Here is a 23,913-nt window from a genome sequence, read left to right as displayed (position 1 = left end):
CTGTGTTCTGTGGCTAACTTGCATATTGTGTGGGCTGAAAAACCGGAATAACTCAAGGACGAAGGCTCTGTCTCAAACCGGCTAATTACAGCTCACATTCGAGAAAATCTTAGACCTCCAGTCTGATGATCGAAACCAGAATTCTCCAAAAGAGTGCGTATTTGCGATAAGTCTAACTTAGCATTAAGTGAATTTTTAGATATATACTGGATTCAGTTTTCTACATCATTTCCTGTTAGTTTTCCTTCAGAGGATATTTTTAAATTTCTCACCATGGTTTGGCCTAGATTACTTCAAAGGTTTGTAGCAGCAATATTGATATTACGAACAGACTGAACAAGCATTGAAAATAAATTGAAGTTTGAACCAGATTCTGAAGATTTTTTTAAAAAATCGTAAGACTTAGATTGTAAGCAATTAATAACACATCCTTTGTGACTTTACAAGCACAAAGACGAAAATAGATTGAACGGAAATTTTAATAACGCAGCGTTATAACTAAGTCTAATTTGGATAATGCGTGTTTGCTGAAAATTAATTTCGTGCAACGTCAACATTTACTTCGCGTGCTGTAAAATTCCCTGCAACGATTTTTTAGCCTACTTCTGAAAGAAAAGTGAGCTTATGAGATTACCTGGAGCATGCAGTCTTTTCCGTGATAACTTTTCTGTTCGCAGGTTGATCCAGACCAAATTTGTAGAATCTGCGAATGGGGAAGTGGCTTATTATCCTGACGGGGGCTATTTTATTAAAATTTCGTCACAACCATATAAAAAAGGAACGCATACTAATAAATAAAATGAAACATAGAACATGATTTAATAGGAAAAATCCAATAGTTCAAGGAACCACACTGTACCCATTGTAGCTCCTTGAAATGATTCTAAGGACTGCTTGTAAAACTCAAGCACTGCAGCCAGTGCTTGCTGTTCACACCTAGTCCTCAGGATCAGTCGATGGGCAATACCAGTTGGTGGGAAGATTGGTTGGTCTATAGTGTTTCTTGCCCTCCATGGCCGACTTGATATAGTCGGTCTCAAATATTTGGTTAAATTAAAGTAACTGAAAAAGGAGCCCATCCATTTTGTGGAGTCTCGTTCTTATTGAACGTAAGGATTGGGGTGAAAGTGGAATGCATAAACTGCAGTGTTCTTAGAACTATGAAACAAAAGATACTTTTGATTATGAATTGCCGGAGTCAGGCGAATGTCACATTTCTTTGAAAATGTGGTCGTGTTGTAGTAGCTGCCAGAGCAGTTGGTGCTCTGGAAAATGAGTAAAGTCTACAGAGGAATCCGAAATTCTTTGTACAGTGACTTCAGTACAGTAGCTGCTTCGGAGCCCCATAATATTTAAGTCATGCAGGATGACTGGGGAAGGTGATCCTATCAGTATTTCTTCGTCTAGACATACTACTGTTCCGGACTATGTTGCGATAAGACACTGTTGCCAATTGATTCTTATTTGAAACCGAATTCCGATCCTACTTATTGTAGGAACAGACTTGGAATGACTTTGCTTTTTTATTATTATTATTATTATCTGTTTATTTCCATAAGGAAACCACCCCGGGACGGCAAAGTGCCAGGAGGGTGCCTTCGTATATTCAAATTGGTGTTTTTTTGTTTGTTTTCTGTTTTTTTTTATTATGCTAAAACTAGTGTTTATGATAATATACAGATGCCTAGTTATGTGTAGTGCATTATTTCATATAACATTGGTTCTTCCCCCCCCCCTTTTTATGAACCTGCGAGTTGCTTGGTCTTGTTCCCAGTTATTTCAAATTTTTCCCGTTCTCCCTAATTTTTTTTGTTATTTTTATTAATTTAGTTCTATTTTATTTTTATTCCTGGTAGTAAAGAAGTGGTGTCTTAACTATGTGATGACTGGCACCCACTGATACTGCACTTCCATTTCGAACAATATCTGTTTCAGGACGGCTTATGAGATTAAGATAGTTTTAACAATCAACTAATTATGTATGCTTAGTTGTGGCCCACCTCCCCGCGGTTTAGAAGAATACTGGAGAGGTTGTCCAGGTGATGGCCTTCGTGGTGGCTAAATGGCCATAAAAAACATAACACTCGGACTGCACAGAGACCTAACATTAAACATTTTTCTGTTATTTGCTAAGTGGATCTTTGAAATGCAAACCGTAAGGTGCGAATCTAAGATGGTTCTTTGAACTGTAAAAGCCTGTGCGGTAGGCTTAGTTTTCACTCAATATACAGGGTGTTTCAGAACTTCTAAGGTTTCAGAACTTCTAAGAGGGGTAGGGTACATCCTGACAACTCGAAATCATATAGCAATGTGGGGTCGGAAATGCTTTCCTGAAGCGGTGTTGTACACAGAAGCACCATAAAGAAAAGAGACCGTAAGTGAGAAATCGTTTTAATAATACATGAAAAGAAGCAAAAGGTACATGGATTAAAGTAAGTGTTCGAAGTTTCTTCCACGGGCTACAATGCACGCCTCACATCTCCGACGCATGGACATCCGAACATTCTGGAATACTCCAGGCGAATTTCGAATTTCTTGAACAAGAACGCCAAGTTAGTAGGATGGATGATTACACGAACGCAGAGTTAGCCGATATGCATTTGGCGTACGGGGCTGCAAATTGTAGTGGGCCAGCCGCACAGCGTTTGTACGCGGAACGATATCCGACGAGGCGTATTCCCAGTCATAATTTCTTTGCAAGACTGCACCAGAGGTTAGCTGAGAGAGGTTCATTTGAAAAAGCTGACAGGGACAGGGTAAGAACAGCACGGACTCCAGCCGTCGAACAGAATGTGCTGCAGCATGTACAGGGGAATCCAAGAACCAGTACACGAAGTCTAGCAAACGCAGTCGGGGTTTCCCATTGCAGCGTCTGGAGGATTCTCCGAGAACAAGACATGCATCCGTTTCACGTGCAGCGTGTCCAGACATAGCAACCGGAGGATTATGCACCTCGTATTGCTTTCGCACAGTGGTACCTTGGAAAATGTGCTACAAATCCCCTTTTCCCTGCTGAAGTGTTGTTTTCCGATGAGGCATCCTTCACAAGGGAAGGAATTTTCAACACGCATAACGACCATATCTGGGCGGTCGAGAACCCGCATGCAATACGACGTCGTGCAGCACAGATTCGATTTTCGGTCAATGTATGGGCCGGTATTATGGGAGATCACCTCATCGGACCTTACCTGTTACCGTGTCGTCTAACCGGACCTATCTACTTGATCTTTCTGCAGCAAGTATTGCCACAACTTTTGAGAGATGAACAGATTTCTGCATCGACGCAACAGACAATGTGGTTCCAACACGATGGAGCCCCTGCCCATTATAGCGGAGATGTTCGTAACTACCTGGATGTCACATTTGGTCAACAGTGGATCGGACGTGGTGGTCCCGTGCGTTGGCCTGCTCGGTCACCCGACCTATCATGTCTTGATTTTTATTTCTGGGGTCATATGAAATCGCTAGTTTATGACACCCCTGTTGACAATGCTGAGGAGCTGGTTGCAAGAATCGCAGTAGCTGCCGAAGAAATTCGAAATTCGCCTGGAGTATTCCAGAATGTTCGGATGTCCATTCGTCGGAGATGTGAGGCGTGCATTGTAGCCCGTGGAAGAAACTTCGAACACTTACTTTAATCCATGTACCTTTTGCTTCTTTTCATGTATTATTAAAACGATTTCTCACTTACGGTCTCTTTTCTTTTTATGGTGCTTCTGTGTACAACACCGCTTCAGGAAAGCATTTCCGACCCCACATTGCTATATGATTTCGAGTTGTCAGGATGTACCCTACCCCTCTTAGAAGTTCTGAAACGTTTAACTGAAACACCCTGTATAGGTCCATGCGTTGATTGCAATACGAGTCTATAGAGAACTATCATTCTCTTAATTTCTCCGTAGCAGGCTTTTGATGGCTGCAGCAAACTATTTTCACCAGGCATAGCTAGCAAAACATAATCAATTGATCAGATGGTAGTAGTGCACTAAAGTGTTCATAAGTGGTAGGGCCATGTCTCCACTGCCTTGTTCAGCAATAGGTGTCCAAACATGAAACAAACGTCTTTATTGAAGAATTTAGTAATTCAGTCACTCATTTTCTGAAACGCCTATGAAAAGCATTATTTCATCCCAATGTCTCAAAAAATGTATATACATTAAAAACCTTTTTGGTGGTTCCAGGGCCTGTTTATTCCACAATTCTTTAGGATTTACTGCAAGGGTCGATTAATAATAAATTATCTAATTTCACTATAAATATACTTTGTTCAAAAATCTCTAATTTTATTGTACTCTCAAATTTATCTTATTTGCGCAAGTGTAGCTGAATATAATGAAGGGAAGAAAGCACAGAAAGAGAATAAGGATGACACGAAAATGGAGCATCGGACCATTAAATTTGACAAATGAATGGATGGGCTAAAAGCTGTTCACGAAAGCTGCGTGTGGTGATGCTTCTTTTGAATATTAGAAAAGTTTGGATTAAGGGGCGACCAACGGATCACTTCCGTTGGCAGCCCTGAGCAGGGTCAACTCCAGAAATGTACCACAAAATTGGAGACTTCGTTACGCAATATACTGAAGTCTTATTGCTAGGGAGATTGCTGTTTCTGAAGAGTCTGTACTGAACAGTTTGGTTATGTACTTTGGTCAGTTCTCATTGGTGCCAAGAACTGCCACACGTCTTAAGGAACAGTGCAAGGCTCAAAAAACTTTACACATGCATAATGGAGATCCACGAAGGTTTTTCAAGAATCCGCAAATCCGGTGGTATCCGGAAGCAAACCGATGTCCATGTAATGGTGAAGCTATGGGTCACCACTAGGGATTGTCTTTTTCACGGATTTCAGTAATCCCGGGATAAAAATGTTCTTATCCTGGGATTTCCCGGGATTATTGTAGGTGGAATTAAAACTGAAAATTTCACAGCATTTTATTTATTCACACATAGTTATATATATAACTAACTGCAAATTGAAACGAATTGAAAACTTACTTTTCAGAAACTTAACATGTTCTTTTTAAACCTTGACAGACTAGTGACTACATTGTTAAACAAAAAGTTATTTCACTTTAGTTTATTTTGAAACTGATTTGACAATTGGCATGTAATATGAACGTAAAAAACACAGGCAATTGACACTTTTATCGCTGAGTCTAGTTCTAAGTTTGGTTATAAATAGTCCTGCAGCCGAAAAGGACCTTTCAGCTTCTACACTTGTTGGTGGTATGGATTCGAGATCGTCCATTAATTTTAATACACTTGTTGTTTTTTCACCAGTTGCCTCAAAGATTTCGAACTCCTTGGATATATTCTTTGCAAGTGATTGACCTTCAGCTTCATGTTGAAGGTCTTTAGAAACACATTCAGTTTTTTTGATTTGACGCGCCAATTTCTCACAAAGCGTCTGTTGTCTTTCACTCTCACTGTCACACTCTTTCTCTGAGTCGGAATGTGACGAATCAGATTGCGATGATTCAGAAGAGGAAAATCCAAGACGAGTTATTATTCGTTTTGCTGTAACCAACAAGGCTGACTTGCTTGGAAATGGTTGCAACTCGGTTTCTATTATTTTTCTATACTGCTTATACACTAATTGCATAACATGATTGGGATTTTTAGGAAGAAGCAAACCTTTTTCACTGAATACTTGCTGAATAAATTCACTTTTACATATGGCACTGATAGGAAATCCATCTACAGCTACAAGCTTTGCAATGATTTCTTCTTTTGTGTCTTTCTTTAAAAAACTAATTTATTTAACAAATAAAATAAATTTTAGGCAAGTTGCATGCAAAACTTCGAATATCGTAGCTGAAATAAAAGGTTGAATACAATAAAGATCATATAGATCTTAAAATTGAACGCTTAGACAATTTTTCATTTGGTTAACTAATAATGATCCATTTATGAACATATGCGTAGCAGTCGCAATGTGTTCGTCCCTCGCGAGTAGCACAAGGATATAATTAGTATATGCTATCTTGAATTGGCGCCTGAATACACGCCACCAAAAATTTGAGTAGTTTTATAGAAGAATATTTATACTGAAATGTTATACTTGCGATTATAGCAGTGCCACATTTTTAGGTTCTGATGAGCATTGAATACATTTGTTTATTTTCATGCGCGTCTCATTTCAAAAAATGAATTTAATTTTGCGAAACTATGAAACCTGAATAAAGCGATAAGCGTATACGAAATTTAATGATTCAAATTAAAGTATAAACAGTAATTTTTTTTTACATTATTAAACTAAAATAGGCTAAAGAATACGAAACACAAGAGTTCTTAAAGGGAAGATTCCTTAAATGAAAAAGAACCGAGCGTTTCAATAAATGCTCGATTAATTCCCTTTCTACGCCATTTACGAAGATTAAGATTACAAATCCTTATAATCGAGAATTTAGCATAATCGAATCTTCGTGTGTCAATAACTGTAAAAGCGTGCATGCACATCCGTTCCGCTATTACTTTTGCTAAGCGGCGACCAATTCAAATAGAACGTGAGGATGGATTCTGTTTATCCTCGGGAGATTCTTTTGTGTTTGTACAAAGGATTACATCATAGTTTCGTCTAAGAGCATCGGTATTTAAAGGCACTGATCTTAGAGTCCATGAAACAACGCTTGAATGTATTAACTACCTGAAGGCTGTTAATTTGAAATGTGCGTATTCTTTCAAGCACGCTTTAATTTTAGAATAACGAATGCGCAGCCATGGCCAACGGCTGACTGTAACGACCAGGTGCTTTCAAGACATGAGGCTAGCTTTCATATACGTACGTCGTTCACCATACAACCCATTAAATAAACATATTTCTGGTGATATTTTATCATTGCATGCTCTTTCTATTATATGCAAATAGCAGCATTGCGCAGCGAGTTTACTGCCACTGAAGCCTAAGTACAGTGCCAGTTGCTTAACCTGTCCCTTCTGTCTGTGCAGTATTGTGATAACTAGTATTGCTAATATACTGAGAATAAATTCATGAGTCTAGTCAATCTCAATGACCGGTGCTTCTTGACATTTCTGACGACCCTTTAAATATGGCCAACAGCGTCTTTTATAATAATAATAAAATAAGCCGTCCGACGATTCTTTTGGAATCGATAACAGAAACATTATCTTTTGGACTTAAATTATCTGACTCCTGATGATGACTTTATTGTGGTTCTTCTGTCTTTCTTCACTTAGTTTGCTAATTTTTCGTGCAATGAATACTGACATTCATATTTGGTTCGCGTATGGGTGTAGTTGGTCTTCTGATACGGGCTGAACTTGCCCCTTTCATGAAGGAATTTTTGCATTTGAGCTTCCATGCTAAGTGGTGAGCTCATTATTTAATTTATCTTTAATTCATACAATTAGCTTGGAATTCAGTTTACAGTAGCGCGTTTATAAGTATAATCTTGGTGATTTCATTGCCTTTAAGATGATAAATCACGTTGTCTTACATTCTGTGAAAACTCGATAAGCCTTGTACGTAATGAGATATACAAATTGAATGTTTATAGCAAATAATTCCAAATAATTCGGCCACCTATTGTTTATAAGGTTAGTGTAGGAATATATTTATGATATTGATATTAGTAGAATCAAATTAAAACGTAACAGCAAACTTTTTGAATCCCCATTCGTTAGAATGGACGACTGGAAATAAGTATTGAAACCCCTGAAGGAACATTTTCTTTCTCTAATAGTATATTAGCCATATAGGGCAAGGAAACCATAGGCTTTTGCTAAACTGGTTAAAAAAAAGTAAAAATTATTAAAAATCGATTTTAATTCGTGATTAAACCACAAGGGATATTTCCAGCTTTATAATGCATAGGTGGTATGTATCCAAAAATTTGATATAAGAATGTGTATATTTTCATTAATGATCTTTCTGCTTAACAGCAATGAAGACTGCAACTAGGTCTATGGAGAAGTCCTGGATCGTTGTTAATGAAGTCCAGATAAAACACTTTGAGCTTTCTCAGTAATTGGTGGTTGGGATGCGAATCCGTATTGATGGGCAGAACAAAATGGCATCAAAGTTAGTAAGAAAGATAATTATACCAAGTACTCTCAAAAGTTTTCCGTTAAAACGTCATTCCTTGATTAAAGTGACAAAGTGTGTGGCCCTCCCATTCGTGTTGCATCACTGCTACAAGTTTTGTGTTATCTTTCTTCAATGCGTTCGTAACTCACTAAATAACAGGGATTCAGATTTAACCATTTCCCCTTTGCTTCTTGTGACGAGCTTTAAGAGGTCGTAGCAAATTGTATCGCGTTTCTTTCTAATAAAAGAGCGAAATGTTCACACGTGCTGTTATACAGCATGTTTTAGTGCACGCTGTCATTATCAGAGATTATTGTACCTACTTTTAGCCAGTTACCACTGTCTAGACGTCCATTACCGCTAATGGAAAATAGGAATTCGGAGAGTAGTCTACCAGTAAGAATTGCTCGGGAAGGAGCTCTTTTTTTCATACCACATCCAGTCTCGTTCATATTACAATACACTAACTCGTAATCCGACTCCTATTACTACAGAGCTAAATAACGTTTTCTCCTATATGCCCTGTAATTATTCAAATAGTTAGTGCGCTAGTAGTTATTCAAGTTTCTCAATACAGACATCACATACCGGGATTTGGGGAGGGGGGAAGAGCGCATGATGCGCTGTCGTTAGAGGTCACCGAAGAGGGTAACATGAATATAAACAACGAAAAGTCATTTGTAGAAAGGTGATATTCGATGTTTGGCTTCAGTATTGATCTACGCAGAGTGCTGTTTCTCTGAAAACTGATTCAGTAGGGCTTCAAAAATTCAATATCCGAACAGTTCTGATTTTTTTATTAAAAAAAAAAAAGAAATTTGACTCAGTTGATCTACTAAGAGATCGTGTAAGTGTTTAGATTACGACAGGGTTCTTCAATAACTGAAGTCGACGTTACAGCGTGTTCCAAATCTTTTGAATTTGAGTTATAAGGAAAACTCAAATTTCACACTTATTAAACGCCCCTCGACGTCGGAACCTGAACGTGTTCGTGGACCGAAAGAATTATACAAAAGAAAAGCTCATTGAGTACTGCTAGAATTGTAAATCTTGAGACGCGCGTCCTTTCACACACAGCTTAGTTCCACCTGAGTAGATACGTCAACAGTCGGGAAACAAGAAATTGAGCAACAGAATATTCACATGCAGTTCACAAGGCGCCATTTTATTCCAGGAACGTTGGTACATTGTGAGCTGGATTTACTGTCGGAACATCGGCCATATTTTTTTTACAGAAGCAGTTATTAATACCTTGCGATGTCTAAATGTTCTGAAAGGTTCACAGTACCTTTCCTGATTTTTATTTTTTAATCTGTCGTAATCTGTTCGAATTAATTGTCAACATTCCCCCAAGACACGTATCTCGTCCCTGAAAAACGTGTCGTCGGATTGGTGTTTGTTTAATGCAGAATGGCCGCAGTATTCAACAAATAAGCTTCAACCGAATCGCGTGTTGTATTCGCGAATGATTGCACTTGCTGGACTTCAAAAACGGGTGGGGACTCGCAAATATTGGTTAAAAGTGTTGGACATTTAAGAGTGTATACTCTTTAAGAGGTTTAACTTAAAGGAAATACCTCTTAAGGAGCGTATTTCCTGATACTACCGAATTTGTATGATGGAGCTTTAATCTGAAACTTTGGCTTCGCTCATGTCAATGAAAGAGCCAGGTGTAGCGCAATTTCCAATGCCTTCAGCGCAGATATTTGCCTTTCCGAGCGTTTACCACATAACCTATTAATGTCACGATTGTAGACTGTCCACTAGGAATCAAACGTTGGCGGTGGCTTCAGTTACAGGTGAAAAGACTTAACGTAATAGCACAACCAGCCGAAACGATAACATAAAGCATCATATGCGTGCATTTAGTTCTGTTGAGTGGATATGTCTACCGTTCATTGTGTTAAATGAAATTTAGATGTACACATTTCAAAACCCTTTGAGGTTACCTTAAAGCATTCGATGCTTGCAGTTAAGTCATACACGTGCTCTTTAACGTTATAATATTCGCTTTTGCCTGTGGACGCTGTATTTGGACCGCTTTGTTGCTGGTTATTTATTATCTATCATGAAGCACTCTGAAATGTCACCTGTTTTAAATTCATATACATCCCCCCCCCAACGTTATGGTTTGACTGGGCTGTGGTACGATTGATATTCTTAACATAATACGATTGATACTCTTTCCATATTTTAGAAGCATTACTTTATTCAAAGCTTTTCAAAAGAAAGTTTTTGTGAATTAGAGTTCAGGATTCTTGATGATATTTATACCTTTATTGCTCACAGTCCGTGGAAATGAAACTATTCTACCAGCACACAGGAAATTGCGTTACCTTTCCTCGAAAAGGGAGGTAACAGTACGGGATAATGCAGATGCTGCGTGTTCAACCGAAAAAGCTAGTTCCTTTCTGAAAAGCAGACAGTGAAAAGGAGGAACTTTTAGCTCCAAGTTACTGCATATTGAAGACCAGTAAAGAACTGAGGCGAAGTTAAGCTGCCATCTAATACAGTATTAAGGCCAGTTTGGGTGTGAAATCATTCAAGTTAACTTGTTTATCCTAGTTTTAATCACTAGTGGATCTGCTGAGAGCTAAACGTGTTCATTAAAATTCAGTTCATTCGATTTTAATCTTTACTGATAGTTACAATGAGGTTTGGCTGTTTTTATTTTTTTCGTTTTATGTTTTTTTTTTTGGGTTTGATTTAGCTGTTATCTTTAATTATATATTAAAGGTTTGATGATTGCAGGAGGGACCAAATAGTTCAGATTACTATGAAAAATTTTTCAATATGAAAGTGCTGTTATAATGTTCACCTTTTTGAGAGAAAAACACATTTTCATATATGTAAGTATCAATTATAATTATTTGACCACCATTTTGAGATAGTTAATTAGTAAGCTACAAAGGATTTTGCTTATTTTATGGAAATGTGTCTCCGATTAGACACATTTTACTGACATATTCAAACTCCTTTTAATTTACGAACAATCGAGTAGAAATTAATAAATCAATATTCTGCTATATATCGAGAGGGTCACTAGAGTCACAGATTCCTACGAGGTATAGGCGAAGCTTATTACCTTGGATTGGGGAATGAATAATTTTAGGTCATGACCAGTGGTCCAAGATTTGGAATATTTTGTCAAACTTCTCATTCGTATGAATCCCCTCTCTCTCTTCCTTTTTATAAAAAGGAGGGCCGCGAGTGCCAAGCGATAGTGTCCAAGTGAGATATAGTGCTCTTTCTCAGTGATTTGGTTATATTTACTTTCTAGTGCTTTTCGCATCCTCATTTCTTTGTAAGTGGTTCTGTACTTAACAGATCCTAAGTAAGAACCCAGAAAGGAAAATTACCTTTCTTTTCCTAGTATATTTATTAATTTTTGCACTAACAAACTAACCTCTCCAACCGCTTGGCCACTAGGTGGCAACGCTCCTGCCTCCACGTGGCGGGGTCTGAAATCTGGGAGGAAAAGCGCTCACTCCCAGGGCTGAAAGGAGCAACAATGGACTGTGATACATGTCCACCACTAGAGCCAACAGGCTCTCAACATGTTGAGACCCGCAGAATGGAAGACGATCCCAATCTTCCAAAAAGAAAGAAAAAGGATAGTAACAAATCAGAACCACCAGCTTTTCTGATTATACATTCCTTATCGACTCAGCCGCTAAGCAGACTCTCTCCCTTTTGTTATCCAGAGATGTCTCGAGAATGCAGCAGGTACACCGAAAATGGTGAAAAGGCTCCAATCAGGAGATCTTTTAATTGAGACCACTCAAGCAAAGCATTCAGAATTTTTACTAAAAATGTCATCTATAAGCGGAATACCAATCAAAGTCTCACCACATAACACCTTGAACTCCTCAAAAGGAGTAATAAGTGAGTGGGATTTGTTGAACGTAACCGAAGAGGAGATAGTCATGGAATTACTGGAACAGAAAGTAACTCAAGCAAGAAGAATTATGATAAAGAAGGATGACCAACTTGTTCCCACACGTAATATTATACTGACCTTTAGTACACCGAATTTGCCGACCTCAGTTAAAGCAGGCTACCTAAACTGCCGTATACGCCCATACATTCCAAACCCTCTAAGTTGTTTCAAGTGCCAAAAGTTTGGTCACTCCCAGACAACATGTAGAGGCGAAACTACTTGTCCTAATTGCGGATCAAAAAACCATTCACAAACAGTGTACTGCAAAGGCTCCGGAATGTCCAAATTGCAAGAATGACCATCCAGCATACTCAAAATCATGCGAACTCTGGAAAATTGAAAAAAGAATACAAAAGTACAAGATCGAGAATAAGGTCACATATCAAGAAGCAAGAAAGCAAATAAAGTCAACTATCGCAAAAACCACGTACGCTTCCGTTACACTAAAGTGCCAAGCTGTTTCAACCCAAACTGAGGTATCAATTCCGCCCAATACATCCATTGCAGAATGGGCACGATCTGTGCTATCAACATCTGAACCTACCACCAAACCCGTTCTAGTTAATGAAGTAAGTAGTACCCCTATCACAGTTCCGCCTAAAATAAAATCATGTGATAAAATGTCTAATAAATCCCGAAGGCAACAAGCCACTGAATTACAAAAGACAAACTCAAATAGAATGGACTCTGAAAATATAGCTACGCACGATGAAACAGTCCTTGATCTTCATGCAGAAGATGATATGGAGACTGGATTTTCATCAGGTCAAACTGATGATGTAGAAGAGAGTACAGATCCCGGACGTCCCAATTTTCCTAGAAAAGGTAAAATGAAATATGACCGTCAAAAGCAAACCACTCACAAGAAACAGACAGACTCGCCTTCCCTCCTCAAACTCCGATAATGCAGAACATTGTTCAATGGAATTGTAGAGGTTTACGCAGCAATACCGATGACATCTATGATTTAATCTCCCGATATGGTCCAATAGCCGTTTGTATTCAAGAGACTAATCTAACTCCACAAGTAACTCCATCAATCAGAAATTTTACATTTTACAGAAAAGATAGAAACTCCTCACTATCTGCACGTGGAGGCGTCGCCATTCTAGTTGACAGTAAAATACCTTCTAGAAACATTCCGCTTCAAACCCACTTAGAAGTTATTGCTGTACGTGTATCAGTTGGGCAAATTCTAACTCTTGTATCCCTGTACCTTCCACCTAACAAGATGTGCACGTTTAAAGAATTAGAAGACCTCATAAGACAAATACCACCACCTTTTTGTATCCTTGGTGATTTCAATGCTCATCATCCATTGTGGGGATCAGACCACATGGACAATAGAGGACACTTGATCGAGACGATACTGGACCAACTGAATCTAACATTACTGAACACTGGTGAAAATACTTATACACACCTTCCCTCTGGATCTATGTCAGCAATTGATTTAACTCTCTGTTCCCCCATATTATATCCCAGTATAGAATGGACAGTATTAAACGACCCACATAATAGTGACCACTTTCCAATCATATGCAGAATCCAAACGCTTCAAACATCATACCCTGATAACCGCTCAAAATGGAAATTCTCCAGAGCAGATTGGGAAAAGTTTTCAAACCGTCTTTCTTTTGATAGCCAATTGATCAGACTACAATCCATTGATGATGTCACAGAGCATATTACCAGGCAAATACTGACCATTGCCTCTGAAGCAATACCTGAAGCCTCCACATGTAAACACAAAAACCTTAAACACTGGTGGAATGAAGCTTGTACGAATGCCAAAAAGGAAAAAAAAATAAAGCTTGGAACCTGTTCCGGAAGTTCCCAACAACCTAATTCAATATAAAAGACTAAAGTCAAAAGCTAGACAAATTAGAAAAAAAGCCAAAAAGGAATCGTGGAAACAGTTTGCCTCCACTATCACAAAGGATACGAGCAGTCGTCTCATCTGGAAAAAGATTCGGCAATTAAATGGGAAATATCTACCTCTTTCTTCTATATTAATCAAAAATGGACAGGAAATTTCTTCTGAACAAGAAATAGCTAACGCCCTTGCAGAGAATTTCTACCAAACATCTGCCACGTCAGCATATGACAACTCCTTTCTGAAAATCAAAGCTTCGGCGGAAAGGTACAAAATAAGAGCAGAACTGAGGGGGGGCAGTTGTCCTCTGACTCACAGCCTTATAAAATGCACTGTTTGCTTGATGTTTGCAGAGCAATCGGGTACGGGACATGATACTGCCAAGGGGGATGTCTTTGTGTGTGCGCGATGCAAGGAGTATATCGATATCAAGCAACAACTCGGCGTTCTTGTGGGCCTATATGAGAGCTTGAAGGACAGGGTGGATGCCCTCGAAGAAACTAAATTGAGGGGCCCATCAAGCTCTCAGCCAGAGCTTGCACTTGGGCATCGCGTGACACAGAGACAACCCCCAAGGCAGAATGCGCTGGTCCCGAACGAACTAGTAGTTGTTGGTGACTCTATTGTCAGGGAAACGGGGAACATGCTTTGTAAAAAAAGATAGGTGGAACAGGACCAGGGTATGTCTGCCAGGGGCAAAGGTTGATGACGTTGTAGAGCGAATATCATCTTTTAAGGGCACAAAAGGTGATATAGTTGTACACGTTGGCACTAATAATATTAAGAGTAGGAGACCGGCAGAATTACTTAACAAGTACAGGTCACTGTTGAAAAAAAGCCGAGAATTAGGGTTGAATTTGAAAGTGTCTGCAATTCTGCCCAGACATGATAGGAGGGAGTATATGATGAGAGCCTTGTCGATCAAATCGGCCCTGGAAAGATTGTGCAAGGCTCAAGGGGTAGAATTTTTTTCAGCCTGGACTGTACTTGTTAACAGGAGAGATTGCTTCTACAGGGATGGGATACACGTAAATAGAAAGGGTGCAAGAATATTTGCTGATGCTATCGAGGCAGTGTTAGGTGGGTCGGAAAACTGCTAGCTTGGGGGGAGACAAAGACCAATAGATTGACAGTAGCCACTGGCAGAGGTGAAAGAGATTCTTGCACTGCTTCTATTAGAATGAGCAGAAGCCTGGAAAACAAGATGCATGGTATTTCAGAGACTGCTGGGAGCCATTGTGGGACAAGTAAACACATGGGTTGTGTTAGGGTAGCTAAGAATAGAAAGAGGTGCAGGTATACTTGCGTGTACACGAATGCTAGGAGTTTAGTAAATAAATTTGATGAATTTGAGGTATTGCTCAAAACATCAAAGGCAGATATTGTTGGGATATCAGAGACGTGGTGTCACTTGATCCACTTGATTGGTCCACTTGATATTGATGGGTCAACTGTTGATGATCCTGCTCAGGTAGCTAACAAACTAAATGAATATTTTGCATCGACATTCACACATGAGGAGTTATTCAGCAAGGGGAATGCCAGAGGTGTATTCAACTCTAGCAGTAAGCTACAGAATCTTGAAATAACTGGGAGTAAAGTGGAGGAGAAACTGTTGAAGATAAACATAAAAAAGGCACCTGGGGTGGATGGGATCTATCCAGTTATATTAAAGGAAGCAGCAAAGGAAGTAAGCAACCCCTTAGCCATAATTATGAGAGCTTCCTTGGACTCAGGGGAGGTATCCATAGACTGGAAATGTGCAAATGTGACCCCAATTCACAAAGGAGGATCAAAGGCTGACACAAGTAATTATAGACCTGTGAGCTTAACTTCTGTTCCAGGAAAATTAATGGAGGCACTGGTTAAAGAAGCACTGCAGGATCATTTAGACAAGACTTCAGTTATAGCTCAGACACAGCATGGTTTTGTTAAGGGGAAGTCTTGCCTGACCAACTTGATTGGATATTATGATGCAGTCACAAAAGAACTGGATGCAGGGAATAACTTTGATATTATATACTTGGATCTTAGAAAGGCTTTTGATACTTAGAAAGACTTTTGATAGCCACATGGAAGACTGCTACACAAATTGGAGCAGTGTGACATTGGAGGCAAATTGCTGCTATGGATAAAGGGGTGGTTGAGGGGGAGAAGACAGAGAGTGGTAATCAATGGACACTGCTCATCGTGGACTAATGTTATTAGTGGAGTCCCTCAGGGCTCAGTGTTGGGTCCATTATTGTTTTCTGTATTTATAAATGATATTGATGATGGTATATCAAGCTTAATGTCCAAGTTTGCAGATGATACAAAGGTTGGCAGGGTTGTCAAGGACACTACTGACACTGTGCTGCTGCAACAGGATCTGGAAAGGTTGAGCAGATGGGCTGAGAGGTGGCAAATGAAGTTTAACATTGACAAATATAAAGTACTGCACATGGGAAACAGCAACCCCAGAGCAACGTATCAACTCTGTGGTACTACACTGACAGTGGTAGAGAATGAAAGGGACTTGGGGGTGGTTGTGCAGGCAGATATGAAGTTCTCTGAGCAGTGCAGACGGGCTGCAAGAGTAGCTCATGGAGTATTGTCAATGATATACAGGAATTTTTCCAGCAGGGATAAGGAGGTGATTATTCCATTGTATAAGGCAATGGTCAGGCCACACCTAGAGTACTGTATACAGGTCTGGAGGCCTCATTTCAAGAAGGATGTAGAGCTGCTGGAACGAGTACAGAGAAGGGCAACAAGATTAGTGAATGGAACAAAGGGGTGCTCTTACGAAGAAAGGCTTAAGCTTTGCAAATTACAGTGTCTGGAGACTAGGCATCAGCGAGGTGATCTGATAGAGGTGTATAAAGCCTTGAATGGTTTAAGCATGCTCAATGCTGATGGGATTCTTCCTCTAGCTCAGAAAAATCACCTGAGAGGGCATAAATTCAAATTGAGGAAAGACAGATGTAGGATAGACGCGTGGAAATTTGCCTTTAGCCAGCGGGTGGTTGGTTGGTGGAACAGACTTCCATCCCTTGTGGTGGAGGTTGATAGCCTAAATAAGTTTAAGGCTCAGCTGGACAGGTATTTGGAACGAACAGAGGGGTGAGGTGGAAGTGGATTTTTTTTTTTTTGGCTGATGCTGCATAAGCTTGCTTTCTTGCATCAAATGCCTCTACTAATGCTAATGCTAATAAAATTCCATACTACCCAATATATTGCCTATAATCAACCGTTTAACCTATTTGAACTGCAAACAGCATTAAATAGATCACCCAACAGTGCAGCTGGACCTGATGGTATATATTATGCAATGCTGAAACATATAAACAGTACGGCATTGAATTTACTATTAATTTTCTATAATCGGATATTTCTTGAAGGTACATATCCATCTTCGTGGCATCATTCCATCATTTTAGCCTTTCCTAAACCAGGAAAAGATCACTCACTTCCAGAAAATTACCGACCTATTTCTCTAAATAGCTGCCTAAGTGAAATCCCAAAAAGAATGATACACAGACGGCTTACCTGGATTCTTGAAACTAAAGCACTGATGAACAACAATCAGTTTGGTTTTCGACAAAACAGAGCCACTTTGGATCTAGTGGTGAAAGCCGAGACTAACATCCGTAATGCTTAAGTCAAAAATGAACATCTTGTAATGGTAAATCTCTATATAGAAAAGGCTTTCGACACTATCTGGAGATATGGCATATTGAGAGAACTTCATTCCATAGGATTGCGAGGGCACTTACCAGAATTCATTAGAAATTTTCTTCAACACAGAACCTTTCAGGTCCGCTATCAATCTGTACTTTTTCGGTCCTACACTCAGGAGGAGGGTGTCCCGCAGGGATCAGTACTGAGCTCTGCCCTCTTTTCACTTAGACTGAACACCATAACACACAACATCCCAAATACTGTAGAACTATATATGTATGCTGATGATCTAACTATATCTTGCCGTTCACAAAATATTCATACCTTTGAAAGAGAGCTGCAACTCTCCATAAATAAGTTGGAGGCATGGGCAATGCAGAATGGATATCGTTTATCAGATCAAAAAACAATTGCAGTTCACTTTTGCAAAAAACGTAAACTAGACCCGGAACCGGAACTCAGATTAAAAAACCATTGCATCCCTCTCACCAGTAATCTTCGTTTCTTAGGCTTAATATTGGACAACAAACTGAACTTCATTCCACATATCACATACCTCCGAACTGTTTGTCTAAAGAAACTTAATATACTTAGGTCCATTTCTGCTATGACATGGGGAACAGATAGATACACTCTGTTACATTTGTATCGTGCTATTATCAGATCTCGTTTGGACTACGGTGCTATCGTATATGATTCAGCTAGGAAAAGTGCATTAATCAGACTTAATACCATCCAACACACTGCCCTTCGCACTGCTCTTGGCGCATTTAGAACATCCCCTGTTCAGAGTCTGTATGTAGAGGCACACGAACCTCCACTTCACCTTTGAAGGAAAATGTTGCTTCTAAATTATGCAGCTAAAATTCAGAGCCTTCCAGACCATCCCGTTCAACCGTTGTTTTCCAATCCTGAGTGGACAGCTTTCTATAACAGTAAACCAACTGAAAATAGACCAACTGGTATTAGATTAAAAAATTTGATTCACACCTGGAATATTGATTTTGATAACATACTTCAAGAGAGCGATATTCCTGACCCACCCTGGTCTGTAAATCTCGCTCACTGTGATACCCACTTTCAGCAGTGGGGAAAAAACTCCCTGGCAGATGAAAATATCAAACAACTACAGAAAGAACATGCCCTCAACAATATACAAAGCTGCCAAATATATACAGATGGCTCAAAAACAGGTTCTGCCGTTGGTGTCGCAGCTGTCTTTCCGTCCTTTAGTCTCCATATCACTACCAGTTGAATGCAGCAGTTATACTGCTGAGTTATATGCAATCAAACTAGCCTTACAGAATATTAGCCCTCTCCACAATGCTAGCAGTATAATATACACTGATTCATTGAGTGCAGTGTCTGCTTTGGGCAATCAATTTTCAATATCACAGCCAATCAAAAAACAAATCATTTGCTGTTTAAACCATCTACGAAGTAGGAATCATTCAGTGAAATTCTGCTGGATCCCAGGGCATTCTGGTATCTTAGGCAATGAGAGAGCAGATCAGCAGCCAAAAAACCAAGCAGTACAACACCAGCAAATTACCAAGTACCACATAGAGATTATTTGAAGCATATTAAAAAAGTCTGTATGTTTCAGTGGACAGAAATATATGGAAGGCACAAAGTAATAACAAGTTGCTCCAGATCAAAGATGAACCAGCCTTAGGGATTTCCAGCTTCAGAAAAAATAGACAGGAAGAAGTTATACTAGCAAGACTAAGATGACCCACTTCGATGCACACATTGTACACTACCGCTTTCAGTCAGGCATATACTTTTAGATTGTCCTCACTATTCCCATTTCAGAAGTACTTTCCACGCTCAATCACAACTGCAAGAACCACTATCCCTTAACCACATGATTGGCAATAGTGCTAACCTAGCTACACTCTATACCTTTCTGTAGCAAATACATATATATGAATTCCTCTAATGCCAAAATGGAACACATTATATTACTTTAGGATAATAATATAGGACCTGGCACATTTTGGCCTTAGCTGCCCTTGTGCCCTTAAATACCAATACCAATAAAAAGGAGGGAATTCGCCAAGGATTCTAATTATGCCTTTTGCTATCAAAGTTAACTCTATAATTCAAGAACATCATCCAATATTAACAGTTCCTTCTTTGCTGATGACTCCACTTTTATGTAATCCTGAGAAATGAAGGTCATCGAAAGAAAATTATAGCAAGACACTGAATGCCTCAATCTCTTTGGAAAATGGCTGATGGTTTCATGTTCTCTTTTAAAAATACTGATTACATTTTTGTCACAAACAGAGCCTTCACCCTGAATCAGAACTAAACCTTCGTACAAAATATCACTATGGTAGTCTCTAAAATTATTCTTGAGGCTTATTTTCGGCAAGTTGACATGCCACCATTCAACAACTGCAGAGGAGGTGCACCGGTGGCCTGAAACTATTCCGTGCTATCTGATCAAACAAATATTGTTGAGGTGAGTGGTCCTCTAGGCACCGCAGATCACAACTTGGTAATGGTCATGGAGATTTCTCTCGTGGGTAATCTCATCCTCGTGTTGTTTGGCATTAAAATAATGCCAAATGTAACAGTGTGCTATATTTATTTTCTTCTCTCCCTGGTCGTATTTACTGATTCATCTTCTGATGTCAACATTTGCACAGATCGTATCAGTGAAGTTATTCTTGTAGGGATGGAATCCTTTATTCCACAATCCACGTTAAAATCTCATTCTTTATCTAAACCTTGGTTTTCCAATAAATGTGCTAAACCTGTTCAAGATGTTACATATCGCAATTGGCTGGTAGCCAAATCTCCAGGTACACCGAAGCTCGCAACAATTTTAAAGCAATCGTTAATCAGTCCAAACTAGATTTCGAACAGGCTAAGAGTAGAAAACTTCCTTCTGGTCTAAATCGTAATGGAGTAGTCTGATCTCCTGCCAAAGCTTTTTTGTCGCAACTTTTGTCCATCTCTATTTCCACATTTCTCAAAACCGGGTGGCTCTATTGCCACTTCAGTAAAAGATAAAGCTGATCTGTTAGCATTTTACTTTTCTTCTAACTCGTGCATCGATGATCTTGGCAACTACTTCCTACCATTTCTAGTATATTCCATTCAATGGCTCCTATGATTTTCCGTAAAAAGCATGTCAGAAGAATTTTGAATAGTCTTGATGCATAAAAGAACCCAGTCCTCATGGTAATTCTGCACTTGTTCTCGAACCCTGTGCTCCTGAGCTTACAACAGTTCTATGTCACCTTTTCTAAATTTTTCTTATTCCACAGATGATTTCCCTTCTGCTTGGAAACTTGCTCATATCCAGCCAGTTCCTAAAAAAGAGGGTGACAAATCTCTCGCATCCAATTATCGTTCCATTGCACTTTTACTCTTTCTAAAGTAATCGATAAATCTATTAACCGTCAAATCTTCCATTTGATCAATGATCGCCAGCATGGATTCCGTTAGTTGTTGTGGAATTTAACGACACATAGGCTGCCAGGGCCATATTGTGTCTTTCTAATGGTTAATATATTTTAATTTTATCGTCATAACCTATATTTTATTATATATTCCTATATGATTTACAAAAGTAAACAGATCTTTCTTATTAGGATCATCACCAAGAATCTGTAATGATGATTCCGTTAGTGTCTACCCACCAGAGATATACTGGCTTATGTCACCCATCTATTCAATGGAAACGTTTGATCAAACTCAAGCAGTTGCTTTTGAAATTTCAATTTCAAAATTTTTGATCGTATTTGGCATAAATGTCTTCTAAATAAGTTTCCAACTTATGGTTTGCCAACTGTTTTTTTTTTTTTGTAATTGGGTATCCAGTTTTCTCTCTGACCGCTCACTGCGGTGATGGTAGATGGCGCTGTTTTCTAAGGCCCCGGGTGCCAAGCGTATTTCGAGGCCAAGCGATATTCTTGTGATAAATAGAGAGCTCTTGTAAAGTGACTGAAGTTATTTCCTTTTAAGTTCCTACATTTCTTTCAACAGCTTTTCTTTAAAACTAGTTCTATACTTGAAAACCACTAGTTAGAACACAGAAAGGAAACACACCTTTCTTTTTCCTATATTTCTTGTTCTACTAATCAACTAACACTTCAACCGCTTGGCCTCCGAGCGGCACTGCTCCTGCCTCCCCGTGGCGGGGCCGGTAATCTGGGGGAAAAGTTTTCCCCCAGGGCTAAAAGGAGCAACGATGGATAAAAATGAATATCCACCTCTTGAGCCTTCAAACTCAAGGCTAGATAAACCAAACAATGAAGACCTGAACCAACCAAAAAGGCTCCGAAGAGAAGTGCAGTGCAATGAAATGCCAAACTTTCTGGTGATACACTCTCTCTCCAACCAACCTGTCGGAAAATTATCACCATTTGTCATCCAAAGATTTCTGGAGTCGACTGCTGGAACACCAAAAATGGTTAAACGACTGCAATCCGGAGACCTATTAATTGAAACAGCCAACTCCAAACATTCTGAGTGGCTGCTCAAAACAACGACATTCGGTGGCCTGCCAGTATCTATTACTCCCCACAACACCTTAAATTCCTCGAAAGGCGTTATAACTGAATGGGACCTACTTACAATATCAGAAGAGGAATTAGTTCAAGAACTGAGTAATCAAAAAGTAACCAACGCCAAACGCATAATGACTAAAAAAGATGGAAATCTCGTCCCAACTAGGTCAATCATTTTAACCTTCAGTACCCCAGATTTTCCATCCTCAGTAAAAGCTGGCTATTTAAACTGCCGAATTCGGGCTTATATTCCTAATCCCATTCGTTGTTTCAAATGTCAAAAATATGGACATTCCCAACAAGCATGCAGAGGAGAAGCTATTTGTCCTATATGTGGTTCCAAGGAACATACACAAGCAGACTGTTCAGCATCAAGTCCCATTTGCCCCAACTGCAAAGAAAGTCACCCAGCATTTTCAAAATCCTGTGAAATGTGGAAAATAGGAAAAAAAATTCAAAAATATAAAATTGAACACAAAGTCACATACCCTGAGGCACGTAGACAGGTTATGTTGACCATGCCTAGTCGTTCATATGCATCTCACACTCGAAGCGTTATTACAACAGCAGTACAAACAGATGTATCAATACCCCCCTGCAGATCTATGGCTAATTGGGTTAAAAATACATTATCAAATTCAGGAAAAGACACACAAACTAAAACCAGTGAATCGACCAACACTCCAATCAGCATCCCAACTGATACTCGGACACTCTCGCATGATAAAGAAAAATTAAAAACTACCAAAGAAAACAAGAAACCTGAATCATCCACCAATAGTATGGAAGTCGACGTACACTCAGATCTTGAAGAACCCATACTAGAACTCCATGCAAATGACACATTGGATACTGGGCGCCCCAGCTTCCCAAAAAAAGACCGGAAAAAGTGCTCAAACAAAAAACAGTCTGATGAATCATCCTCAACTAAACCTAAATGAACCACAGTATCTTACAATGGAATTGCAGAGGTTTTCGTTGCAACACTGACGATATTAAATACCTAATTAACCGATTTTCTCCAGCTGCCTTCTGTCTACAGGAAACTTACCTGACCTCACAAATTTCTCCTTCGATAAAGAACTATTGCCTTTATCGAAGAGATCGAAATACCGCTAATGCTGCCCATGGTGGTGTAGCAATCCTAGTAAACTCGAAGATCCCAACTAGGCATATCACACTCCAAACTGAAATAGAAGCTGTTGCTGTTCGCATAACTCTCCATAATGCAATAACACTTGTCTCAATCTACCTACCACCAAACCGTGTTTACTCTTTAAAAGATCTTGAAGACCTCTTTATACAGATACCTCCACCTCTCTGTATATTAGGGGACTTTAACGGGCACCACCCATTATGGGGCTCTCCTAAATTGGATAGACGGGGCCGATTAATTGAAAGCTTTTTAGAGGCACTAAATTTCAGTATACTCAATACTGGTGCACCGACACACGTACAGTTCCCAGCAGGACACACTTCAGCAATAGATCTCTCGATTTGTTCACCAGTACTAGTCCCAACCATAGAGTGGTATGTAATAAATGATCCCATGGGCAGTGACCACTTCCCAATAGTATGCAACTTTCTGAAAGCAAAGACTTCATCAATTCAGCCCTGCAGAAAGTGGAAATTTGTCCGAGCAGACTGGGCAAAATTTCAATCATCAATCGATCTTGATGAAGAAAAAATCCGCCTCCAACATATTGATGAAGTGACAGAATACATCTCGTCGCATCTTCTAAATGTGGCTAAGAACACAATACCACTATCAAATCCTCCGGGCCGAAAGCATCATAATTACTGGTGGAATGACAAATGCACCACAGCAAAGAGAGAAAAAAATAAAGCCTGGAATTTGTTTCGG

The sequence above is a fragment of the Mastigoproctus giganteus genome, chromosome 5, assembly GCF_048544385.1.
Source record: "Mastigoproctus giganteus isolate SK-2022 chromosome 5, ASM4854438v1, whole genome shotgun sequence".
NCBI lineage: Eukaryota > Metazoa > Arthropoda > Arachnida > Uropygi > Thelyphonidae > Mastigoproctus > Mastigoproctus giganteus.
The sequence above is the reverse complement of the archived record's forward strand: the minus strand, read 5'-3'. Positions refer to the sequence as shown.